This window comes from Lipotes vexillifer, unplaced genomic scaffold (assembly GCF_000442215.2).
Source record: "Lipotes vexillifer unplaced genomic scaffold, Lipotes_vexillifer_v1.1 scaffold1111, whole genome shotgun sequence".
Lineage (NCBI taxonomy): Eukaryota > Metazoa > Chordata > Mammalia > Artiodactyla > Lipotidae > Lipotes > Lipotes vexillifer.
Genome location: NW_006795034.1, coordinates 416,608 through 428,290, shown reverse-complemented (window position 1 = coordinate 428,290; position 11,683 = coordinate 416,608). Strand labels below are relative to the sequence as shown.

The 11,683-nt window shown below is 36.5% G+C and overlaps 1 protein-coding gene across 5 annotated transcripts in view; it reads left to right on the top strand.

Annotated features, from left to right (window-relative positions):
• Nucleotides 1-11,683, top strand: part of MEF2C (myocyte enhancer factor 2C) — a 170,951-nt gene that overhangs the window by 63,442 nt on the left and 95,826 nt on the right. The window lies entirely within an intron of this gene.

Genomic DNA, 11,683 nt, shown 5'->3' with positions numbered 1-11,683 from the left:
CCACAACCCCAAAAAAAAAAAAAAAAAAAAGATTTAAAAAATATAATTCTGTATTTTACATTTGCAGAAATTTTGTGTTGTGTTTGCCAGATTGCTCATGGTACTATCCATATTTAGCACTGCAAAATGAACTTATATCCACAAGACCTATTTCAACCAGTGGGCATTACTTCAGTGAAATAACTACATCTCAAGGGAGGACACACCGTTGGATCCAACTAATATAAATTTAGAAACCTTTTGCATTATACTATATTCTCTGTGTTTCAAACTATTTATAAGTTCCATAAAATTAAACAAGTTTACACAGAGAATTTCAGAAATTGAATTGCATCGAACTAAATTTTTACAAATGAATGTGGATCTATTTTTTTATTTGAGCCTCACAACCTCATTATAGAATACACGTGTTGTTATTCCCATTCTATAGCTGAGGAAACTTAAGGTTTAGGAAACTATGAATTGGCCAAATTTATACCACCAGCGACAGGTGGAGTGCTGGAGTGTTCACCCTCCAAATGCAGCCTTGCTCCATCCATGGTTTACATCTCTCCTCAGATGTCATCTTTTCAAATAACCCTTCCCTGACAGCGTTATTCACCTCAGTCAGCCCTTTCCTGTTCAGTCACCCCTACCTAGCCTGTTCTGCTGTGGTATTTTCTCTGTAGCAGTTTTCTCTCTAAAATCATTGTATTAGTTCTCTTGTTTATTGCTTCATTCTCCCTTTAAAGCCTCGGGTTCATGATGACCAGGACCTTTGTTTGGTTCACAGTGGTGTCTCTGGCACCTCTTAATCGTGCTCGATGCGTTTATGTCTCTGTGACTGTTGATCAGACTTTTTCATTGATATCTGTAATATTAAACATCATGATTTTGGCTCTTGGCCTCTGATGACATCAACTTGGCCAGGATTTGATTGCCCACGTGGTCCAAGCTAGAGTTTAATTTAACATCTATAATGAGACTACACCAAATACATATAGCTACATATAGTTCATCTGCTCCAAAGCTGGGGCAGATAGACTGCCTTGTGTCTTGTTAGAGGATCTGCACTGCGTACAGGCACCTTAATCACATTTCTGACATTTAACTGTCACCATACCTGACCACCAGCCCTGACAAAAGTTCTGATGTATTCAAGCCGTGCGTTACACAGCCCTAGCGTGTTTTACAGTCAGAGGGGCAGTCATGTAGAGTCCTCTTGTCCTGGAGTTTTACACAGATAAAGGGAGGATATGGTTTTGAGAGGAATGCTCCAACTACAAAGTGCATCCTGAAGGCCATTTAGCTCACAATGAAGGTCTGTGTTTTAAAATAGCACTATAACAAAGTAACTACAGAGTTTTGGCAAGGGTTTCAACTATTTATAGAAGTAAGTAAGGCATAGTAAATAGTGCCACGGTACCCAGTTCTCCCTTTCGCCATAACCCCAAACGTATGAGAAGCACTGTAATTATATTTTTCTACTTACGAAAAAAAAAAATCATAGTAGCCATTATCAGTTTAACCATACGGAAGCTCAGGCTGAGATTTCTTTTTTAAATGCATAGTTTTGATTTTCAACAGCTGCACTGGGTCTTTAATCATATATTATCTTTATGAAGCCTTTTTCTAACATATGTTAATTGGCTGTTTTCTGTGACAAATTATGAGCTCTTACTTTGATGAGGTTCAATTGCAATCATGTTGGAGTCGAGTACATAGAGTTTCCACCCCTGCTGGCTCCTCAAACCACTACAAACATCCGCACGTCACTGCAGTGCTGAGTAATGGCAGGATTTGGGCTGGCTGATTTCGCTACAGATTTTTTTTTTCCACGGGATATTTTCAGCTTCTTTGTACTAAATCTGTTGCAGGGTTTGCCCTTTTTAGCAGAAGCATGCTCTAAAATTAACATCAAATCTTATTGGAGATTACTATAATACAGTGAGAAATATTTCATAATACAATACCCGAGCGTCTGTTGTGCTTTACTAAAATTTTAATACATTTGTTAGACATCTTGTAGCAGAGTCAGTCATTTGTGGGGTTGGTGTTTTCTAAATCATCAGCATTTTGTAATACATATTTTGAATTTTCCTCTTTGCATGAGGAAAAGAGCAGTTATTTATTGAGAGCTGATCAAGTATGTATTTAGCTGTCATAAAGAAAATGCACATACTCTTTTTTTCCAGGTGTTGCCAAACATCAGTATGCTAAAGATTCCATTGTATTTTCTTTTTTCTTTGTAGTTCCATCTGTTGGTCAAATGATAAAAGGAATTACATGTTCCATCAAGGTTAATGTCCTATAAGATGCATAACATCCATCCAGTCATCTGTCCTAATGTCAGTTTTTAATGTATGTTTAGGATGAACAGATATGTTCTAATTCTTCTACTCTGAGAACTGTGACAGATAGCCTGCATCAGACACCAGCAGATCATCAGTGATAGCTATTGTTAGACTAGGTATAAAAATACAGTGCATTTGTTTATATTCACAGGAAAGTAGTCAGGGCAGTGATTAAGGTCTTCAGAAACTGTTTCAAACACCAGTCATATTGAGATTAATTTCACTATGTTTCTGCCTTGCCACCTAAGGTAAAGGATCTGTGAACTGAGGTTCTCCAAAGCCAAAGCTAGGGGTCATATTTCCATACAGGTATTAAGAGTTTAGAATAAGATGAGCCAGATGTGAATAGGAGCTACTCCTCAAGAGGCTGTTTTTAATCAGCCATTTCCCTGGAGTAGCACACAATCAATGAGCTCTAAATCCTGAGGCTACCTGCGCACATAGGAAGGCCTGGGAACATCATTATAGAACTTACAATTGAGTATACGTGAAAAAATTAGAGCAGAAATTAAGGGTAAGAAAGGTTAACTTCAGAAGTCTTACTTTGGTACTGCTGTTTTAGAGGGTCTTAAAGAGATCATTTCAAATGTTCCAAAAAAAAAAAAAGGAATATTAAACCCAACTAAATGCAGGTACTACTCTATTAAAAGATCCTTGTAAATAAGCCAAATGAAAAGTTGTTATTGATTTATGTTAGCCAGAACTGTTTAAACATGTGTATTGTTTTGAGGAGGTACATGTGCATGAATTTTATCCTGAGTAAGTAAAGTTTTTTTTTTTTTTTTTCATTAATAGCACTACTGCTGGGGAGAAAGGCTTCAGGGGTCCTGCATGATCTTCAGTGTGACTGTGGAGTCAGGCGGTGCCCTGTCTTGAGCTAGTGGACACAAGGAAATTTAGTTCCACTTGATAAGACACATATACTTAATTGGCTTTAAGAAAATAAACCAAGAATGATGTGTAAATGAAACAGAGAACTTGGCACTTGACTACATGGAAGCCGTGAGCCATGTGGCTTAATTGGGGCCAGTTGGGATCATTTAATGATTGCTGTCAGAAGATCAGATGTAATTCTCCTTATAAGAAGACCACAGTGGGATAGAGTTAAACAAATTGTCATCAGAGGTTTCAGATGAACAAAGCCTTAATTAGGTTGATTAGGATGCTGTAAAGGAGATGAAGAGAAATCGAAAAATTGATGAATCACTGGGTTCCATGTTGAGCCACATATAATAGTAATATCAAATATCTATTTTGATTTGAGGTATGACTGGCATTTTGAATATTATATAAATTATCATAGAAGGTTTTTATATAAACGTTTTAAATTTCTAAAGTTTAGCTAGAGACAAAAGTAAATGACATTCAGTGAATGTAAATAGATGATTTATCAAGCATATTCTTCTTAAGGTAGAACAAAAACATTGGCAGGAGGACAATAGTATTTCTTCTCATTTCAAGGTCATCCTTAAATGTTACATAAATTGGTAAGGTAAATAACAACAGAGGCAAATTATTTTCAAGGACATAATTTTCAATCATTAATGTAATGTTTGAATACAGAGTATTATTTTATTACTTAGCCTTTACTTAGAATGTCCTTTTAACCATTCATATCACAATCCTAATAATACTGTGATTATTTACTAGTGATAATACTCAGGACTACTCAGATATCTTAAAATGTACTCATTTTACCCACATATTATGAAAGACTAAAATATGTTTTTTCCATTTTCTGCAGCTTTATAGGAAAATATTACCTCCGTACAAACACATACAGACACACAAATGTATTAGTAAGGCTGAAGACTGTGTCTCATACACTCAGGCTTTTGAGGAAAAAATGTGTAGAATATTTACATTTTAATAATGAAATATGATATATTAAAGATTAAGAAAATAATGAATGTAAGATTTTTCTGACAGGATCAGTAGATGCCTGGGAATTCAGATTTTTGTCATAAGATGAAAATTTTTTTAATTTTTTTTTTGTGGTACGTGGGCCTCTCACCATTGTGGCCTCTCCCGTTGCGGGGCACAGGCTCTGGACACTCAGGCTCAGCGGCCATGGCTCACGGGCCCAGCTGCTCCGCGGCATGTGGGATCCTCCCGGACCAGGGCACGAACCCGCGTCCCCTGCATCGGCAGGCAGACTCTCAACGACTGCGCCACCAGGGAAGCCCAAGATGAAAATTTATAATAGCAACATCTCCCATTTCAAGCCTAGCTTGCGTTGAAGGCTGACAGTTTTGTTTCACTGATATTGGTGTTGTGTAGTGCTTAACTTGCTTTGTTCAATAACAGCAACAAAAAATCCAGCTGCATTTGCTTTTGGAAAAGTTACAGCTGGGGAACAGAACACACTCTGTGATGCTTAGTAGCTCTTGCTTTGTGATGAGGAAGGACAGTGCGGATTTACCTTGTGGTGAGCCCTGCCACATCACGAAGTGGCCTTTGGAAGAAAACATGGTGAAAAATTAGGAAAACAAAGACTTGCTAGAACCCTGACTTAATTACTCAATATGATGTAGAAAGACTAAAAACTGTGGTGTGGTTGGATAGCACAAAGCTTTTGACATATTTAGACTGTTTGGAGTTTATTTTAGCGTGGGGGTTGGAGAACGCCTTTTAAGCTCCAGTGTGAAAAAAAATGTCCAAGGCAAAATATACCACGGGTGATAACGACTGGGAAGCTGTGCTTCCCTTGTGTTTATTAAATTGTTTATAATGCAATACAGTTGTTTAAAGGTAAGTGTCTCCTAAATTCTAGAATTGTGTAAATAAAATGATTTATATCCGTGATAATGGCAGGTTAGGCCCACTTATTAAATTAATTGCAGGGGTTTTCAAAACGAGTTCCTTTTTAGCCTTATTATATTTCTGACATACATTTCATCTCCTTTTGTCCTTGGGGAAAGATATTAAAGTAGGACTAGAAACATTAATGTAGACTTTTCAGCAGCCGTGGTCATTGGGAAAATTGATGTATTTCCCTAGTTATTTCTACTTTTGCAGCCTGAAGCTCTTCCATGACTGATACTTATGAGGAACTTCTTAACTTTTAGAACACTGTAAATTTCTCTTCATATAATGATTATTGTTAATGGATAAATTAGATATTACCTTTAGAAGTTGCCCATCATCATCTCTGCAAAGTGAGGTCTTCGTGGTATATGTAAAGACTACGGTTCACTTGATAACCTTATTGTGTATGACTTTCAGTTTATGCCTCAAAACTGAAGCAGTCTTGCAAGTAGTAAGCCATGTTCCCAGTCCTACTATGTACCTAGTCTTCACCTATAGTACCACATTTAATGATTACAACCATCCTGCAGATAAAGAAGTACATTCCCAACTTTTTGTAAGGCAAGGGAAGAGTGGTTCCAAGTGATTAAGTCATTAGTCTTTAGTCACTCAGCTTCTAAGTACCAAGTTAGAGTTCATACCCTGAGCTTTTCTGACTCCAAAATCCATTCAACTTCCACTTCTCAGTATAAATTATTCTTATTCCATATATAAAATGCTATATAAATATAACGAAAGATTAAGTGAGGTTATCAGTCTGCTTCTGTATAAATGAAAATGTTCTTAATAGTCATTAAAAATAGTGACTGAAGAAAATATTCACCTGAGAGATAAAAATCTTAATGAATTAATTCATTAACCAACGCATAGTTATTAACTCCTACTATATGCCTGGCACTAGGGTAGAAACTGAAAATGCAAAAGTCAGATAAAACAGACTTGGCCCACAGATGTTGAGGAAGACGGCAGACAGGCAATTTCAGTTGTGACAAGTGCTACAAAGGAGGACATGGTGCTATGAGTCCTTATAGGGGAATTTGATGTGATCAGGAGAGCACGAAGTGCTTCCTGGGGAGATGAAATGTGCTGAGACAGAAAGGAAGGGAAGAGGTTAAGGAGACACAGAGGGGAAGGAGGAGCACTCCAGGCCGCAGGAATTGCATGTGCGCTGTGGCAGGAAGGAGCCTGGCAGGTGTGGGGAACTGAAAGACAGTTGACATTATGTTACTGTTCTGAAGATGACTCAAAATTCATCGTACTGGGCTTCCCTGGTGGCGCAGTGGTTGGGGGTCTGCCTGCCGATGCAGGGGACACGGGTTCGTGCCCCGGTCCGGGAGGATCCCACATGCCACGGAGCGGCTGGGCCCGTGAGCCATGGCCGCTGAGCCTGTGCTCCGCGACGGGAGAGGCCACAACAGTGAGAGAGGCCCGCGTACCGCAAAAAAAAAAAAAAAAATTCATCGTATTAACTTGGAATAAATTGAGAAAATAACTTTGTGTATATTCATGATAATGAAATCCAGTGGGGAAAAATGGGTAATTTTATTACCCTTAAGAGGATGTCTTAGCTAAGTGTCTTTAGGACAAATTCAGCTTGCATTCATAGCTAGGGTAGTATAACATTCTATATAATACATGGTAAGCTTAGAGAGAAGTGAAGTGACTTTCAGCACCAAAGAAATATTCCTTAACTCATAAGACATCACGTAGTTGAATAACAGTAAAATTAATAATTATTATATCTTTTGAAGTTCAGAATACTTCTTAAGAGAAAAAATTAAGAGATCTACTTGTTCCTTTTAACCAAAATATAGTTACATGCCTCATGTGTCTTTCAAACATATCATAAAGTAGAAAGTTAAATGTATCTAGATGCACCATAATGAGCAAAGTTTTCCACTTAAACTAATAATGAATCATTTAATTGTTTGAATTAGTAATACCAGGCTTGCAGCAACTGGGCTTATGATCATTTTTGTCCCTTGCTAAGTATCCAGCTTGTATTTATTTAACCGTATAATTTCTTGTGTGATATAGCATGCTTGCTTTTCAGCTTGGAGTTTTTACAAAACATTTTATGAAGATGCTAGTGGTAGTGAAAATGTGAGTCAGTGAAAAAGTTATTTGCTAATATGAGTAAAAGAAAACCAGAATTCTTTACTGCAAACTGGCATCACATATTTTAATGTTTTGTCATTATTCATAGGCTGTTTTTATTTAAGTGACTGCATGGTGCTTATTGTAGCAAAATACATGCTTTGCACAGATAAGTTTAGCAGCAGAGAATTAATTTCTTCCCACATCTTTCAATGTGGCATGGCAGTCTCACTCTAAGATCAAAACACAAAACTGAAGGTTATGTTTAATTTCTAAATCAAAGTGTTGTGGGAAGATGATTGAAATCTGAAGATGACTCAGATTCACTTGATATGTGGTTTTCTTCCTACAGAAATCTTATGGTAGACTGCCATTTCCATGTTAGAAAGAAACTAATAGTGATGAGACTAAAATAAATAGTTTCACTGTATACTGAAAGTTTATGTTAGCTACTTTGGTTCTTAGTCTGAATTTTTTTAAGAACTCTGAAAATTTCAATAACATAGGAATCTCTTGCCCCCCTGCCTCACCACCACCCAGTATATCTTTTTTTTTTTAATTACGGGGGCAAAGAAGTAATCCGTGTATTTTCCCAACAAACATTGATCTTTTTAACAGTTTTCATGATTCTGTTTTTTACCAAAAAACAAAGTATCCATCTGGCTCTTTGCTGTATAGAGTTCTTCCTTTGCCTCGAGGGAGTAAATTAAGATTATATGGCTGCATTAGCTGTGTCAGATGATTTTGGTGAGGTATATGGTAAATGGTAATTGCAGTGTATCTCCGACTTCACCAAAATGAACTTGTTTGTTTTCTTATTTTTCTTTCTTAAAGCAGTCATACAAAATACTAACCTAGAGCTGAAATGGATTTTTTTCCTCAGGTGTTTTAAAAATAGGAATTAGAAATGTTGTCCCCGTGTCTGGATTTTTCTCCTTGTCCCTTATCTGAACCTCTCAAAGGCCTCTCTGTGTGGGGTGAGCAGCCCAGCACACTCAGACAGTTCTGCTCAGAGAAGGAAGTGAAGAGTTTTGGTTCCCATTTTACACTTCTGGAACAGTTTAGGGAAGGAAGCACCTTTACACCTTTTATTGTTCGTGGTTGCTGACATCATATCCTTCCCTGACCAGTCTGTGCGTGTTTCCTGCCATTCTGTCAAGATTCTTCTGTGTTACTGGGAGGGATTTGTGGGAGGGAGGGAGTGAGGGGAGGAGAGGGGGAGGGGAGGGAGGTGTGTGTCACTCAGGGAACTTGTTTGTAAATGAGAGCCAGGGTGGGAGAAGGATCTTTAGCGTCTGTCCACAAGAAATTCTTCTCTCCTTGGGTCTCAAACCACTTTGCCTTCGTCTGTCTGCTTATGCCAAACTCAAAGTGGACAGAAGCCTCCCATAATGAAGTTCCCCTTTTTAGTAAGCAGCATGATTTTATTTTTCTTCTATTTAGGTTGGCAAAAAGAAAAAACGCAGAAGACTGTAGCTCTATAGAGTGTAACTATGGTAGAGTATTTGTTTTTCTTTTCTTTTTTTTAAAATTACTGATTGTTTCTCTGTGACTCTGTCATTTTCCAAGAATTCTTCTTTCATGTGGAAAGAAGTAGCGGTAAGGCTGCTGGAATTATTTTAAGCTTATGGTTGATTGTACATAAATGAAAGTTCTCAGGGTAACTCAAATTCTACTGTGTGCAGTTTAGCTATTATATTCTTTTCTTCATATACATACAAAACAATTTTTCAGATTGCTGAAGTTATATAATCTCTTTTCAGCCTCTCTAGGCCTCCTATAAATTAATACTTGAAACCAACCTTACAATATAATTTTTGCATAAAAATCAGGTTAGAAAAATAGTTATGCTAAGAAAACAGCTACTGAGCTGTTGTTGACCTTCCTAACTCTGAATTTTTACTGACAGCCTTGAAACCTGGTGACCCATAATCTAACGTTCTCAGCAGAATGTTCCAAGGCACGTTTTACTTCATGCAAACAGTCTCATCCTCACCATATCTTACTCTGTATATGTACTTAATCATATCAAATTTTGCATTTCAGAAATGTTCAAAAGGCAGCACACTTCAAGAAATATTCATTTTTATGAGAAATAAGAAAATGTTCTAATTTTATTGAAATTTAAACTTACATCTCTCTACATTACCTTGCATATTTCAAAATGCCATCTTTAATCGATTATTTTATATATATACATATTGACACGTATCAGTTCTTTCTGGCAAAATACTTCCCGTAATGTTTTAAGAATTAAAAAAGAAAATCCTTGCTCTGCTCTTTTTAAGATGTGTCCCTCGTTTCAAAGTTGTGAAATATGGGGTGGTGAGATGGAGGAACTCTTCTAAGTTTGATTCATCAAGAACTCTGTCTTTCCAAGGAGACTTTTCTCCAGGGATGTTTCTCTACTCGTTTGGTTATTTGTATTTTGAAATCAGCATCCGCAGAAGTTTTCTTCTTCCCCGCCTCTTCCACACTCTAATCTGTTCACCCTGACCTTCCACCTTAAAGTGAGTAAGCGCTTAGGCAGGCATAGTCCTCTAAGCCGATAGTGCCGGGGCCTCAGCTCAATGAAAGAAAGGAAATTGTCCCATATGCATTTGCTGTGGATTCATGGGTTGGCTTTTCTGTGATTGAGGAAGCCTGTTTGTCTCTTTGGGTTCTTGCACATGCATGGGAAATACCATTCTATCTTGCTGCTTGCTTCTAAGGTAAGACTCTAGGAAACACTGGAAAGTTGTCCAGTTGAGTGATATTTAAGACCGTCACTAAAAATAGGTAGATGGACCGTGTTTGGCAACAGTGAATATGCAATTGTGCTTTGTGGATTTTTCATATTTTAATGTGATTTTTTAAATATATCTTATAGCTAATTTTTTCCTGTCTATTTGTCAAATGTGTGTTATTTATGTAACTCTTAAAACTCTGAGCTACTTCCAACATTTAAAATTACCGCTGGAGTAATAGTTTTGATGAGCACTGTGTGGTCGTGATACTACTCAACATACATATATTCTCAGAGGCAGAAGTGAGCTACAGTTTAATAGAAGGCATTGGGCAAAAGAGAATGGATGGTCTTAGTATTTAAGCAGCACTTAATCCACCAGAACTAATTATATCATAATAGCTTCTGCAATTAGATAACCACAGAAAACTTAAATTTAAAAAATTTACTCAAGGTGATAAAGAATTTAGAAATTAAACTAGAGAAATCCAAAGACAGCCGATGTGATCAGACCAAATGTGTAACAGTTCCAGTTCCTGTTCCAATAACTTTGAACTGGAGCCAAATAATCTATTAAATAGCCAGGACAATGGCTTAGTATATTACATAATACATGTGGAAATTTATCAGGTCGGTTGTCAGACACCAACTAAAGTAAACAGGGAGATTCTGAGCAATGTGTGAAGTACTTGCATTCTTTGACATAAGCCGGGATAGGATAATCGAAGCTATTGCTTGCAAATGAAGGAGCCACTGCGGAATGCCTTTTTGTTAACTTCCACATTTCACAGCAATTCACTTTCATTCAAATATTTTCAGATATAATGTAAAACAAAGAAAGATACATACTTTTAATACACTGGATTCTCTGGGTTTATCTTACATTGTTGATGATCACTTCTTTCATTTTAATTCATGGCCTAAAGATATCCAGTATATGGCAAGCTTCTATAATTTTATATCTTGCTCCCCAAAGAGATATGATGTGTCTTTTTAAAATATTTAAATTTAAGGAACTGATGGCTTATAAGAAATATCATCATCAATGGAATAATACTCTAATTTTCGTACCATTTCTTTCTTTTCTATGAATGATTATCTTTTTTGATGCTTGTATTCAAGATATAGCTTAAGGGCTTTCAAAAGGAAAAGATTTCACTGCTGATAGCTGCTTGTTATGTAAGATTAAATATCCCACATTATTTTTACAGTGTTCTCATAGCAGTGACTTTTTAAAAATAAGATTAAAGGATTTAGATTTAAATTCGTTGACATTTACATATATCAAATAGCACTTTCATAATAGTCCATCCTATTTGCATAACGAGGGACGTTATCACCTCTGCTGTCAAAACACGAGATTGTTTTCCCTTCAGAAGTGAATTAGCTGCCCTACTTAGCATACACAGGTACATAAAGGTTCATTAACTCTCTGATTTAGGTAATTTTTCATAACAGAAGGGTGAAAATAGTCACCTAGTTTCATTAAAAAAATAGTAAGAAACTCTTTGCAAAAGATACATATCAAGTGTTGGGCTTTAAAGCATAGTTTTCATCATTTAAATGACTTGTTAAATTACTTACAAGATTATTTTAATCATAAGAACAAACCATTCCTACTTGATATGCTCCTACATGTGATATACCATGTACTTTTAACAGATGCTTATTTTCATTCATTTAATTTGATTAGTTCCATAGAGTTTTATTTTTAGAAAGT